This window comes from Xenopus tropicalis, chromosome 8, assembly GCF_000004195.4.
Source record: "Xenopus tropicalis strain Nigerian chromosome 8, UCB_Xtro_10.0, whole genome shotgun sequence".
NCBI classification, from domain to species: domain Eukaryota; kingdom Metazoa; phylum Chordata; class Amphibia; order Anura; family Pipidae; genus Xenopus; species Xenopus tropicalis.
Window position 1 is genome coordinate 69,867,737 of NC_030684.2, and position 11,164 is coordinate 69,878,900.

General features: G+C 36.5%; 1 protein-coding gene across 2 annotated transcripts in view; it reads right to left on the bottom strand.

The window, feature by feature from the left end:
* Positions 1-8,689, bottom strand: part of fgf13 (fibroblast growth factor 13) — a 186,943-nt gene extending 178,254 nt beyond the window's left edge. The window contains exon 1 of one of the 2 annotated variants that reach the window (XM_031890565.1): positions 8,550-8,689. The gene's annotated coding sequence lies outside the window, so the exon portion shown is untranslated. Of the gene's footprint in view, positions 1-1,062; positions 1,307-8,549 lie in introns of those variants that run through there. The other variant, XM_012968625.3, reaches the window with a different exon arrangement.
* Between the last annotated feature and the right edge of the window lie 2,475 nt (positions 8,690-11,164).

An 11,164-nucleotide genomic window follows, 5' to 3' on the forward strand; every position in this document is an offset into this window, starting at 1 on the left:
ACTAAAGACCTACATGTGTTATTAGTCCTGGTGCCTTCAGAAATGCTTCTTGAGATTTAACCCAGACACACCAATTTATCACTGATAAAGGGGCCTGCAGCAAACCAAAGTACTATTTCTTAAACCTGTGTGCCATACAATTTATAGGTAAATACATGTTCTTCTCGAGGCACATTAAAGTTTGAGATATCATGGACTTTATGTTCTGTTTTTCAGAATGTAGGAAAATAATTCCTTATTTTGCTACACATTTCTTTCTCTGTGTAACAATGTAGAATTGTGAATCCTAACCCAGAAATGAAAAAAACAAAAAGTTATAGTTCTCCCTGTCTAATGAAAAACGGCATTTGCAATTCTTAATTCTTATATTTATAAATATTTTAATCTACAACACTGTATATAATTTATCAAGGTATTTAGTATTTAATTTAGTTTTTTAATATGTTAAAAACAAAAACCTTTAAACAAGTTTATAAAACTGAACCTGCAAAATAGTGATACCAGCAAGTTGGCTGTGGGAGGTACCTGCAGGCCATGTAAGTCTATTTACAGTAATCATTTGAAGCGTGATATCCAAGTGCTATAAAGTTACCATGGAGAGATAGAGAGAGCTGCCTGTAAATTTGTTGTGCAGAACAGGGCCACATTCCTCCCCCAATACTCTAAAATAACAAAATATTCAAACGGAAGTCGCAGAATACATTTGGACAGCAAGATTTTAATTTTTTTTAAAAAAAATAATCTATCCATTTAGGTATAAAGGATGTAAATAAAAAAATTACAAATAAAATATACTATAGTGCTTGGCACCCCTAGTGGATCTTAAAGACAAACTCTGGATTCTTAGTTCACTTTCTGAAAGATTTTAATGCTGCATAATAAAAAAAAAAATATCAAACCACAAACCAAAGTGTAACTGTACAGTTTTTGTTATTTGCGAAGAACATCTACGTAGGTATATTTTATTTTTAGAAGTAAACAGCATCAGATTTAGCTTATGACCAAGGCAATAGAAATGGGATAATTGTATACAGTTAGAGTGGAAAATTGAGAAGAACTCACCTTTTGCTGATGAAGTTAAAAAAATGGTTCAGTCCTTTTTTGCAAAGAAGCAATTTTTTTAACTAATTTATGCTCAAAATGTAAATGATGCCAGTTCTTGATCACATATCATGTCCAAAAAATTGAACTTCCTTTACAATTGATGTTGTTGGCAAAAATATCCAAGTTTATGGAATATGGGATGAATGTCAGCAGCAATTACAGGGGTCATCAGCTGAATGCAGTTCACACAAGAGTAATCTAAAAAGTGGCAAGTCACTGGCTGTATATTGCTTCTATTTTTAGGGGAACTGAATTCCTCCGGCTGTTTTTTTCTTTCCAAGTTGCTCTAACTAAGCGCAGTAGACAGCTGTGTCTAGATCAGCTTACAGAGCTAAGACTGCACTAGGTTAAGGAAATAAAAAGAAAATAAGGCTTGCATTTTAAAATTTTGACAGATTGGCTTTTATTTATAACCTAAAGGCCTTTTATTGCCCTATACGGTTCCCAGTTAATTAAGAGTTTACTAACTGTGGCAGTTGGAGAAAAATGAAGGCACTTATTATAGCGACACAGCCAGGCATACACACTGCCAGGACAGGCTTCAAGTGTTCTGGGTATCCACAGACAGAGTGGCCAATAGATATTAAATTTGGAGTAGTTGGAGGATGGTTCATTAGTGACTGGAGTAACCCTATACCATAAGGAATGAAGGAGAGAATTCCCCAGCACGTGCTGTAGTGTAACCTTGGGTCATACAGCTTTTGCATTATAAATAAATTCTGCTGTATCAGCTTATTGTGACACATCTTTACAATAAAAACATAATTTGATAATAATAAATGTGTCAGACAGAGACAGTGACTCTGGGCAGGGTGCAAAGTGCAAAAACTGGGTACAATCCACAATGTTTTTTTTGCTTTCTGTACCCTGCCCCAGGTTTAGTGACTGTAGACATTGGTACCTGTGCTTCAGAAGATGAGGTGGGAAAGTATCCCATGAGTTGATAAAAATGTAAAAATTATGTAGTGCTTGCTATGGCTGATTTCCCAACACAGGTATTATATTGCACAAGGGCATAAGCCAATTGCAGCGAACCAATTTCTTCTTTTTTTTTTTTTTTTCAGATTGTAATAGATTGTTAGAAGCTTATTGTAGGTTGGTTATTCTTTGCATCCACACATCTGCAATTTAGCACCTATGTTTGGAACTCAGCCCTACTGTATTTTCAGACACTTCAGTCTAGGTGTACAGTACTTTGGTCTTAATCTGGCCATACACGCACCGATAATATCGTACGAAACCTCGTTTCGTGCGTGTATGCAAGTCGGTAAGTCGACTGATATCGCAGGAGTCCGCTGATATCGGTCAACTCACCGATCGGGCTGGTTAAAAGATTTTGATCTGGCGCCTTGAACGGTTAGTGGCCGATTGTACGATCTTTTAGATACATTGAGAAGGATGGATTTTAATAGGGTTTTTCAATGTGTTTGTAATCTTTAAAAAGCTGTTAATTTCTAAAAGAAAAACTGATGTTGAACCAAATGTTGGATAATTCCAGCTGCATAGGAATCACCCATATCTAGACAGCCCAAGTGACCTAACAGTAGTGGTGTGAATATTCTCATTTGATTTGATAATTTGTTATATTTACCTTGTACATCTGATCCAATTCCATATTCCAATCCAAATGGTAACTATGGTTCTGGAGATAGCAAGCTAACAGATCCTTCTCAATGTCAGAATTGAAAGAAAGGCTTTGGGCAGAAAGGCCTATCGTTTTTGAATTGCAGGAGGCAAAGTACCTGATTTACTAAGGCTTCCTATTTCCAGAACACAATGCAGTCACCCAAACGTCCAGTCCAAATTCATTTAGGAGGAAGTCTGGATGCCTCTTGGTATTAAAGAGCATAAGAGTGATGTTTCATTACAAATATTTGTCATTAGGTGCCTGTTTTAATAACAAACACTCAGGAATATAGATATACTGCTGGGCTTCTTCACTGGTGGTTTATAATGCACTAGCAGAGATCAGAAGTGCAGCTGCCTGCACATCATTTCAGGTTGAGAGAAGAGAAAGCTATCACGTCATTGCTCGTATCCAGCTGAATGCTAGCACTGCTCTCAAGCCTGTGTCACAGAATGAAGGAACACATTAAACACATCCACCTCCAGATTTAATAAGGCAAGCATAACCTTAGCTGAAGACAAATGCTATAACTTTAGGGGGTGCACTGACAGTTAAAACAAGAAAAAGCCGTACATAAGAAATGATGGTAATAGGATTTCTTAAAGAAAAAAAACATTGCACTGCATCAGGGGATAAAGCCATAATGACACTAGCAATAGATATCCTTGTAAATCTCACTCCCCCCCACCCGCTCTCAGTTTCCCCTATGCAGAAAATAAATTTTCAGTTGTTGCTAACTCAAATGCATGCATAGGAGATGTAGTCCAGTAATATCTGGGAAACCAAGGATGGGCCTTGGGTACACACTGTGGCCCAAGTAAAATGTTTTCAGATACAGTGGAGCAAAGTTGCCAAGTATGTGATAAAGTCAGCATCTTATTAATTAAATACACAAACACAGTGTGCCAGCACTCCATACACAAACTCCCCATGCCAGAGGAGGATGGTTTACCAGTTAATTCCCTTTGCAGGGAAAAGTCTCCTGCATATAGATCCTGCACCACAATTGCTTTAATAAATAGGCTTCAATATAAGGAAGCAAATAAAGCATGCAAAAAAGCAAGCTAAAATAGAGATGGAAAGGGATATTGCAGCTAGGAGTAAAAATATTTGTAAATTATTTTTTAATTATGTGAATAGTAAAAAAATTAAGCAAGAAGGGGTGGAAACCAGTATTACTACTGACATCAGTAGTAGGAAAGCTTTTGGAAGGGGTAATAAGGGATAGGGTACTTGAATACATTCGAGTTCAAAATACTATAAGTTTGTGCCAGCATGGTTTTATGCGTAACAGATCTTGCCAGACTAATTTAGTCGCCTTTTATGAGGAGGTGAGTAGGAACCTTGATGCTGGAATGGCAGTTGATGTCATCTACTTGGACTTTGCTAAAGCGTTTGATACAGTACCTCACAGAAGGTTAATGATCAAATTGAGGAATATTGGCCTAGAACATAATATTTGTAATTGGATAGAGAACTGGCTGAAGGATAGATTACAAAGAGTGGTGGTAAATGGAACTTTTTTTAATTGGACCAGTGTTGTTAGTGGAGTACCGCAGGGGTCAGTCCTTGGTCCTTTGCTTTTTAACTTGTTTATTAATGACCTGGAGGTGGGCATAGAAAGTACAGTTTCTATTTTTGCTGACAACACAATTGTGCAAAACTTTAAGTTCCATGCAGGATGCTGCCGCTTTACAGAGTGATTTGACAAAACTAGAAAACTTGGCAGCAAACTGGAAAATAGGTTCAATGTGGACAAGTGCAAAGTTATGCATTTTGGTACAAATAATATAAATGCAAGCTATCTACTAAATGGTAGTTTGTTGGGGGGTATCCTTAATGGAGAAGGATCTGGGGGTTTTTGTAGAGAATAAGTTGTCTAATTACTGGCAATGTCATTCGGTGGCTACTAAAGCAAATAAAGTGCTGTCTGGTATAAAAAAGGGCATTGACTCAAGGGATGAAAACATAATTTTGCCCCTTTATTGGTCCCTGGTAAGGCCTCACCTTAAGTATGCAGTGCAGTTTTGAGCTCCAGTCCTTAAGGATATTAATGAGCTGGAGAGAGTGAAGAGAAGTGCAACTAAACTGGTTAAGGGGATGGAAGATTTAAGCTATGAGGTTAGACTGTCGAGGCTGGGGTTGTTTGCGTGGGGACATGATTACTCTGTACAAGTACATTAGAGGGGATTATAGGCAGATAGGGGTGTTCTTTTTTCCCATAAAAACAATCAACGTACCAGAGGTCACCCCTTTAGATAAGAGGAACAGAGCTTTCATTTAAAGCAGCATAGGTGGTTTTTAATGGTGAGGGCGGTGAGGTTGTGGAATGCCCTTCCTAGAGATGTGGTAATGGCAGATTCTGTTAATGCCTTCAAGAGGGGCCTGAATGAGTTCTTGAACAAGCATAGTATCCAAGGCTATTGTGATACTAATATCTACAGTTGGTATTAATGTTTGTATATTTAGTTTATGTATGTGTTGGTATAGATTGGTAAGTATAGGTTGTGTGTGCTGGGTTTACTTGGAAGGGTTGAACTTGATGGGTTCTTTTTTCAACCCTATGTAACTATGAGGGGCATTTGCCCAAGGTTGAACAGAACAGGGGGGCCCCATTATAAACTTTATTATTTACAAGAATGTTTTAATAAAGCATCTCACAGAAATGGCAGGTCCCTTAATATTAATTTTTAAAAGCTCTACTAAATTATCATTTATTACAGAAAGAAAGAATTTATGACCCCTACCATATTCCCCTTGAGCAATAAGAGTTTACAGGCCACATAGACATGCTAGAAAGAGCTGATACCACAATCAATGTATCTAATTAAATATGATTTATTTAAACTTTATTTCTTCATTAAGGATTTGCTCTTCTTTCCATCACAAACAGATGCATGGGTCAATCAGCAAGAAATTCAAAAGAGACTTGCACATGTAAAGGTAATCAAAGGTCCAGGACCGGATAGTATTTATCCCACAGTATTAAACAAGCTTAGCTTTATGTTTGCCAAACCTCTTCACTTAATTTTTCAGGATTCATTGAGGTCTGGAATGGTACTGAGGGACTGGTGAATTTCTAATATGGTTCCATTATTCAAAAAGGAATCCCGTTCTCAGCCTGAAAACTATAGGCCTGTTAGTCTGATATGAGTAGTAGGAATGCTTTCGAAAGGGGTAATAATAAATAGAATACTTGACTACATTGCAAATCACAATACTATAAGTTTGTGCCAGAGTGCTTTTATCCTCTTGCCAGACTAATTTAATTGTCTTTTATGAAGAGGTGAGCAGGAACCTCAATGCTGGAATGGCAGTGGATGTCAAATACTTGGACTTTATAAAGCATTTGATACAGTACTGCACAGAAAGTTAATGATAAAATGCAGGAATATTGGCCTGGAATATTTGTACTTGGATAGTGAACTGGCTGAAGCATGGGTGCTGCTGCAATGAGGCGAGTTGAGAAACTTGATTCAGGTAACAGCGGCCAGCAAGTTATCAGGGGTGGCAAAAATTCGCTCCTGATAACTTAAAGATCTTTGAATCAGAATTTCAGCTCTTCTAGTGCTGAGAATGCTATTGTGCTCTCTACACTAGTGATGCAGCCCCCCTTCACCCCCTCTAACAAAAAAAAGCTAAGCGTAAGGGCAATAACGGAACTGTACATCCCTGGCCCAGGTAGGGTAGGCAGAAGAGGCACATACCTAGAGTGTAACAGCGGGGGGTGCTAGGAACATACCTTTTCTGTCTGGCTGCCCCTACTTTAGACAATGTGTAGTAAGATGATGTGACGAGTTAGTGTGCTTTCAATCACATCCCCCAACCCCCCACACTCCCCTGTATGACTTGAAAACACTTCTAATATGGAATTTTGTCAGGAAAACAACTTATTAAAAATATAGTAGTTAATAAACCCTTTAATATTTTGCCAGTAAAACCATGCCTTCCAAAGAAGCCATTGCTTTTCAGAAAGTGGGTGGGCTTTGGGGAGATCAAGGACATATAAGCCCTAAAATGAAACTTTAAATGCAATCTGGCTGCTATGGTCAGTGATCACAGCAAAGTAGAGAGCAGGTTGAGGCTTTTTATTGCATTTTATCTGGCATTCTGTCAAACATATCCCTGTTTGCATTAGAAAATAAAGCTTAAAGGGATTCTGGCATGATTTTTATGGTGTACTTTTTATTACACTGTTTACATAGCAAATAATTCACTATACCATTTAAAATTGTATTCTTCATCCAACAAATGTATTTTTTAGTTCTAATATTGGTGTGTAGGCAGCCATCTCAGTGCATTTAAAACTGCTACTGTTTCTCCTGCTCATGTAACTGAAGGAGTCCCAAGCCAGACCTGAATTTTTTTACTATTGAGTGCTGTTATCTTATCTACCACTTTAAGTAATACAGGTGTCATGAGACTGTAGGTGATATCACTGCAACTTGCAGTGCCGCAGTAAAGTGTGACCGAAGTTTATCAGAGCACAAGTCACATGACTATGACACCCTGGGAAATAAAGAATATGGCTAGCCCCATGTGGAATTTCAAAATTAAATATAAAAAAAAAAGTTTGTTTTCCCATGACAGTATTCCTTTCACTTAAAAAGCAAGAAAAATATAAATAAAAAAAAAATCTAAAATATCATATGTCTCCTGTCACAAATATTGGGATGATTCCCTCATAGATTAAGAGGGCCTGAATTTATTATGAAATTATATTTATACACTGCAAAGAAAACAATTATTTTCCAATAAAGCAATATCTTTAGAATTTTAATATTATTCTAAATAGAACAGATAAGGGTGATTAACAGTCTTATCAGAAACATATTAAGTCTTTTCTTCTGCTGACACTAAGGTCATAAGGGTCTTGCACTGGCACCCAATAATAAGGGCAAGAGAGATGCTGATCATACCAGCACAGATCATAAGACTGTGTTTAACATTTATGTAATTCAATGGGTATGCAGAGATGACGTTTAAGAAACACAATATTAAAACAATCCAACCATCTCTGCAATATTCAAGCATTTTGCTGTGCCTTTCAAAGAACTGCTTATTGCAGAACTTCTGGTAGAGTTTGTGTCTGGTATATTGACACTGACATCAGGAATTCTATACTTAGTTTATGTCTTACTGATTGTGAGTGACAGCCACAGTACCTCTCAAAAAGCTTGCAGTCTAAGGGGCTTATGCAGAATTAAACATTACCCCAAAGTAATACATATTTATATTGTATGGTCCCGCTCAAATGGTAGTGGTGGTAATAGTTATTTCATAGGTAAGACACCACAACACCCAGTACAACTTCCAGCAGGTCTATGCTTGTGCACTTTGGAATTTTCATTCAGCATATATTAGCAAAACAAATCAGTTTGTCTCACAGGGTATTCTGGAAGAGATGTACATTTCCTCCTGTTGTATAGTTACTGTGCTGTAAGGAGCAGGATGGGGCTGTGAGGTAACAGGGGGAATTGGTTTAAAAAAATGCAGATGGAAGGGCATGGTTATAGAATGGCAAAGTGGGAGGAGAATGGGAGCTGGAACAAGAAATTGGGGGGGAATAGGGGCAGGCTAGGGGAAGAACAACCAGATTTAGAAGTTTAATGGCAAATATAGAGACTGTAACTTTGTAATGCCAGACCTGGACTTGGCAGGTATTTTACCAGCTAAGGTGGTGAAATACAGGCGCTACTATTTATCCAAAACAATACAAACTTGTATTTGCACCTTTTCTCTCAGGTTTTCTCTGCAAGAGCACACTCATTACCTGCTTCCTACTTCCAGGCCAGAGCACTCACACACAGCCACTCACCTTTTTCACAGGTGGAGGTGAATTACAGCACCTGTACTGACTCCCCCAGCTCAAAGTAACATGGTCCCTGTTATTCTCTTCACTCTTCAGCTGTCTATCTTCTCCTAGTTCTGGTCCTGTTTTGTGTTTTCATTGAATATCTTTGAATATCTCTGAATATAAAGAAAGAAATTAATTATGGGGTGCCTATGTACTGTTTTGCACAAGATTTATTTATATGTGACTGCATCATTATTTTTGTATTCACAGGATTAATTTTTATGAAGATTGTCTATTTGACCACACCATACATTCCAGGAGCACAAAACTCATTTTGTTGTCACAAAATTATACCTTTCATTATTAAAAAAACTCAAACTGAACACAAGTATTATTTTGTAATTACAAATTTAATCCTGTCATTGCTGTACCAATGCAACCAATGTTGGTTGAATGTGATGGACGTATGTCTTTTTTCAACCCAACTTACTATGTTACTATGTTACTAATGCAAATATACTTTTGTAGTTAAAAATACAAGATGTATCTTTTATTTACTATAGTTAAAAAATACAAATGTATCTTTTATATCACAATATTTTTGTTAATTCTGTACAAAATCCATTTTATTTCATTGTACATCCAAATTGCCTTTAGTGTTAATAAAAAATATTGTACTAGTTATAGATTTTATATAGTGCCCTATTTTTTAGCAATTTTTCTATCTGTGTTTATATATTTTTCATAGATTTTGAATTATTTGTTTGCAGAGACAAAATACATTTTGTAAAATATGTTTTATGATTAGAGACAGATTCTACAATTTCCAACCTGATTGGACTCACAAATTTCTCCATTGCAATTGTATTTTTGTTTTGTTAGTAAAACGTTCTGCTTACTATACTTACTATAAACTTTACATGCAATATATTTGAAGTATTTTCCTGTTTTTGAATCAAAACAAATAATGCCAGATAAAATGCAGCTGTTTGTTCCAAATGTGTGGTATGTTGCAATACTGGTCCATTTCTCTTATAGGGCTATTCAATTTTTTCTCTATAGTGGCATCAGTATCCAGGATATCACATGACTGCACTGATGAATAAAATAAACTAATGATGTTACACAAAGATGTCTACCAAAGGTTGGCTGGATCCATAATAGTCCCCTGTATGGCTACATAGAGTTTCCAGGCATCCAGCTGGTCACCCGTGGTAATAGCTACCACTGCGACCCTGTGTCCCTGTACTGAATGCATTGGTAAATAAAAATGATGCACCATTGACTGAGAAGACAAATTACATTTTCAGTTACAGTAAAATATTGCTTATGAGACCCGTGCCATCATTTCTGTTTTTATATTAAGCAAAAAAACTTTTTGGGTTAGAGTGGAAGTTTTTTTATAGAACTCCATATGCAGTCAAAATGAACTGAAAAAGTAAATATGTACTGTGTCAGACTGACCTCTGCCTTTTTTTTGCAAAATTGCACATAATTGCCATAATTAAATGAATTGGTCTAATAGTGTGTGATCCAGATTCAAGATATTTTTGGTTGATCATGATCATAGTGTAGAAACAAGCTTTATATATTCCATTTTAACTGGCATGAAAAAAAGGGCAAAATGCCGAAAGAACATCAATGGAGCGTGTGGCAATTTTTAGGCCTAAACTTTGGCAAATATTTTGGAACAAGTAGTTTCACCATTAATATGTATACTTCCACTGAGATTACAAGTATACCCAGGGGGTATGTGTTATACTGATTGCACTCCAGACCGCCCCTTCCACATAAAATAGTTTGTCTGACTTCACCACTTCAGTCCCAAATTACCTCATTTGTTTGGCACTAGCATATGGGCATCCAGACTTGGCATGCTAGATAAACATGAATTATCTTTGGTTAATAGGACTACTGGACATGGAAGCTGTACAGCAACTCCAAGCCATGGAATATGCATAATAAAGAGAGGTTTAGATAGGGTTGGAAGTTTATAGGAAAAAGAATAAACTTTTATTATACCATGCTGAAGCCTGCACCGACTGAACTTGGGCAGCATGTTAGTTACTCTAGCATCGATTCCTTGTACTGTTTGGTTCAACTCCAGCGGGGCACTATTTATACACAGTTTATATATTCTTCCTATGTTCTCATCGTTTTCTCCCATACTTCAAAAGCATACTGATAGGTTAACTGATTGCTGGTGAAACTGACTCTATTGTGTATGTGTGTGCCTGTGCGTGGAAAAATAGAATGTAACTTACACTGTGAATATGACTGATGGGAATGACTAAAATGCTGCAGAATATGACAAAATAAATATAAAGTATAGTAAAAGCATTATTACATATTACATATTAAAATAATGCTTTGATACCAACCATCCTAACAGTGCAGTAGATATTTAAATTCTTGCGTTTTGTGACATCTTCATTGATTTTACAAATATGACCATGGATGTTTGTACAGGAGCATCTTAACTATTTTAAAACAAGATAGGGGCAAAGAAGATGTCTTCATAGATATTAGGATTAGGACTAATTATTTAAAATAAGTAATAAAAAATTAAAATTTTCACATCTATCTGTAGAAATATATATATATATATATAAAGTCCAGGAAATGGTAGCACACCA